Genomic DNA, 4514 nt, shown 5'->3' on the forward strand with positions numbered 1-4514 from the left:
GACTAAAACTAGACTAAAACTAAAAGATTTCAGATGACTAAAATAAGACTAAAACTAAATGGTGTGTTATTCAAAAGACTAAGACTAAGACTAAATCAGAATTTGCTGCTAAAATTAACACTGGCGGATACACCCACGAGTGGCAAAAGACAGAGCGTCAGCATTTGTGTACAGTGTGAAATCAGCGAAAACACAGGGAAAACGCGTATACATGGGAAAAGCTGTTGTGCGATAGACTGTACTAACAGATTAACAAGAATTCTGAGCTATCGTTTTACAGACTGCCAAAAAACACCGAAAGGAGAAATAAATGGATCGTTCATGCCAATGTCCAGAGACCACAGGTGGGTTGACAAGTTGATAGGGTCACTATCAACCAGAGGTTTTACTTTCTACTTAAAAGTATTTTTTCAAGTTTTTGTATTTTATCTGTTTTTCTTTGGAAACATACATTCCAAAGCATATTATCATAACTTATATTCTATTACATTTCATAAATACAAGTTTTTGTTTTACTTAAGTAAAAGTACACAATTTTAATGTAATTAGGTATTAAATAAATTCAATATGCAATAGAAAAGAATACACAGTATGATTATGCTTTAGAATGTAGTGAAGTAAAATGTTTCCCAATACAAACACCTTAATAAAGCAAAGATGCTTGGAACTAATTTAACTAAGTATTGTCCACCTTTGCTATCAAGTCCAATTAAATTCAATTTAAGCTGATACTGGCATTTTCGCAGCAGTCGCTATGAAAACCAGCCATTTTGTTGAACGTTTGCCACTCAACAGAGCGTGCTCCGGTGTGGTCACGTGGAAAAGTGACGTCAATGCATAAGGTTTGTTCGACATCGGCTGTGGCTGGATGTAACCGATCGGCGAGATTAGCCGCGTGCAGGCGGGGAGGAGCCGGAAACGGAGACGTGGGCTGTTTCTCAATATGCGTTCTTCAGCAATCTTGCGTCCTTGTGTCCTCGCTCTATGTCATCATTAGCCGTGTTTGCACTATCGGGCTTCAAGGTGGCGTGCCAGTGCCTGCCGAGGCCTGTGGCGTTTGCATTGTCACTTCCGGGGCATGATCGTGCTTCACTGGTGCTTCGTTGGGGCTTAAGGCCCGGCTTTTCTGGCCCGCCGAATTCCTTGGGCCAGAGCGGGCTTCTCGGGGCTAGGGGAGTGGTAAAGGTCAAAGGCGGAGTTTATCCGAGTCTCTGGCAAGATGCGCATCCATCTGTCTGCAGATTTAAAACTTTAAAAATAATCTGGATCACCGGTAATTTACTGTTTAACGGAAGATGCCTGCTATGTTTGTACTTCGGACTGAAGAAAATATATGCATATGTAAAAAACAAAAGACGCGTTACGACGCCGAACTCGCCATGCTAAGGACCCGGCACACACCGCTACCGGTTCGGGAGAAGTTTATAAAGTTTCGGGCACAGAACAAAGTGTTTAAAGTGCAACAGTGCTGAGAAATTAAGGATGTGTGTTGGATCATCATTTCATCGTCCATGTATTTAAGAAGCGATCACTCGAGTCACGATGGTATCTACAGTCGGTGAGTTAATGCTACATAACGTTTGCATAAGTGTCTTACATGGGTGTTTATTGTGTTTTTTGTGTTATATTGTCATCTCTGTTGAATTTTTTAGTTAGCCCTTAGAAAAAGTATATGGTTTTATTATATTAGTATAGCCATGCTTTCTGGCATTTTGGAGATTAATTTGACTCTTATATGAATGTAGCAAACTTTATATGTCGGTATACTGTATGTGTATTTACAAACCCTTTATACAAAACATCACATGATGTGCTGCTTTATTTTGTGTCCGTTTTACAGCAAAATGCCAACGTAAAGCTTTCAGTTTGTCATCCAGGAGTTTTTATTTAGTATATGAGAGATGAAACACCAACAAATGCAAGAGCAGGAGATGAAACGAAGATGATGATGATGAGACGACAGGAGCCATGGATCTTAAAATCCGTCCGGAGGAGATGTCTTTAAATACACCTGTTTGTGCACTGATATAAACTTCATATGTAAATAAAGTACCGCGCTATTATTACTACGGATGCTTGTCAGTTTATTGAAAATGATTGCTTAATAAGGATCACATCTGAAACACAGAAATGGTATGCAACAAAATGGTAAATATAACCATCATTAACTTAACCACTGTAACATAGCTTTTTAAATACTTGTGTATATTCAGAGTTGATTCTTAACGAGTACATTTTCTAATGATTTCTCAAACGTTTTGAGATGCAAGTAAAGTGATTTTCAGTCTTATTCAGCTATTCGAGGCAGTTCTCTATAGACAAAAGTATTATTGATTGACACATTATTGAAATAGCTATTAGACAGTTACCTTGTGTTTCATGTGATGCTCAACTATTAACGTTTTCATGATTAAAGATATCACACCTCTTATAATGTGTAAGTATGTTTACATCGCCATAGAACTATAATTACAAACTTAACGTTACAAATTTAGACACACGTGCATACCTGTATTTTAAAATAAGATTATTTTACATAAATGTAAAACTAGGACTCGTTATATTCTTTAAAATATTGTGTATATAGTGTAATGGCACATTAGGTAGATGAACGCTTTATTTGTAATGATCCTACTTCATAAAGTTTACTATTGCTTATTGATCTGATATTGTCTCGTCGTGAGATCGCTCGTGTGCAGCCAACATAAACTTCAAGAGTAACACCGCGGATGGAGCAAATATCTCTATCTTCTCATCTTGGCTTTCATCGTGCAAACAGCCGCCTCAGTTATGTTCTTTATGTTTGTTGTATGATGATGCGATCTCACTCCCGTCTCCTGTCAGATTGAAGTGACTTCCTCACGGTAAAACAGGCGGAGTTGTGTGACGTTACATCCAGGTAGGCGTATTAAGGGCGGGATTTTCTGAAGCCCTGCGGCGCTATTGGCTTGACAATGCAAACGAGTTGTGATTTTGGCTACACAGCTGGAGGTTCTTCGGCTATTTGCTCCACGAGGCCCGTTTGAAGCCCTGGCTCGCACAGGCCCGATAGTGCAACTGAGGCTATTAATAGTCGAAGTTCAATTCCAATTTCTCAAGAACACAAGTACAGAGGATGCATGAAAATACCCGGATGAGTTCTTGATATCAAAGATGCATTGAGTGCAGACTTGCGCGTTGAAATCTGGGGAGGTCACGTGACCAGCAGGAAGATCGCACACATCTCAATTCTCACAGGTAGTGCTGGGCGGTTTGACCAAAAATGAACATCAAGGTTTTTTTCAAAATTATATGCCGGTTTTCGTTTTTTTACGGGTTTTTTTTCATGCATAGTCAGGTGTTAAATGCATTTTCTGCTGGTTGAGAAAGGAATTACTGCAGTAAATTGAGGATGGTCTATTTTACTGTCATTAGTGAATATTGTAAAATAATTCCACAATAGTAGTAGTAATACAGGCTTGCATGGCCCCAGAAAATTATGCTGTTGTTTACAAATAAGAGCCAGTCATGATTCTAATGAACTGAGGATCAGAATGCAAAGACAATTCCTGTCAAAATACAGAACATTTATTTTGATATTTTATTTTGAACAACAAAATAAGAACAAGTCCACTTAAATTAACTTAAAATACTTTTTCTTCAAGTACAAGCCCAGTAACATTACGTTTATTCAAGTAAATATTAACTTGTCTTGCATTGCTTTTGAGGTCTACAAAAATAAAATTATGCAACTTGCATTAGTTATTCCTTCAAAAGTATTGCTTTAAAACCAGAACATATAAAATAAATATAAAGTGCAACTGCAACTTGGCTCACAGGATTATTATCCTGTATAAATGTAAACAATAATCACACATTTCAACATTTACAAATTTTTTGCCAGGAAAACGAGACGGTCCACAGCATCTGGTTTGAGTGCGGCCCGGTGGCAAGTGACAATGTTGCCACCAGTGCTGAAAACTCTCTCAGATGGAGCACTGGTGGCAGGGATGCATAAATACTGCTGAGCTAGCTTGGCAATGCGAGGGAAATTTGTCTGATGGCACCTCCACCAGTCTAAAGGATCTGTATCACTGTCAACCTCTGTGGTCTGTAAATAGACTGTCAGCTCCATTCTGATGCTTTGGTCGTCTGGCACTGCGAGTGTGCTGTTGCTGGTGGTGCTCTGCCTTTTGAAAAAGCTGGCCAAAGTCTTTTTTCTTTTTTCCTCAGGAGGAGGAACAGGCTCTGCTTCTGCTGCACCAGCAGCCCCTGAGAGTGTGTCCTGTTGAGCCTTTATTAGTAGCACTATCTCTTCAACTGCTCTGGATAGAACCCGCTCCACCTTTTCTTTATCCATATACTTGGTTCTAAACCGTGGGTCAAGAAGTGATGCAATGTCAAGCAGGTCATCTGTGACCTGATCGGAATATTTCTCATTCAAGTAAGCTAGAATGTTTCTCTTCACATCCTTCGTCAGCTGAGTATCACTCTCTTCCTCAGCAAGAATGGATGTGTTGAAGAGACTGAGCACT

The 4514-nt window shown here is 39.2% G+C and overlaps 1 long non-coding RNA gene across 1 annotated transcript; it reads left to right on the forward strand.

Annotated features, from left to right (window-relative positions):
* Positions 1-962: 962 nt before the first annotated feature.
* On the forward strand, positions 963-2066 carry LOC135729739 (uncharacterized). Its single transcript, XR_010525741.2, has 2 exons — positions 963-1558; positions 1841-2066. It is a non-coding gene; the product is annotated as an uncharacterized lncRNA (long non-coding RNA).
* Positions 2067-4514: the final 2448 nt, after the last annotated feature.

The sequence above is a fragment of the Paramisgurnus dabryanus genome, chromosome 11 (assembly GCF_030506205.2).
Source record: "Paramisgurnus dabryanus chromosome 11, PD_genome_1.1, whole genome shotgun sequence".
Lineage (NCBI taxonomy): Eukaryota > Metazoa > Chordata > Actinopteri > Cypriniformes > Cobitidae > Paramisgurnus > Paramisgurnus dabryanus.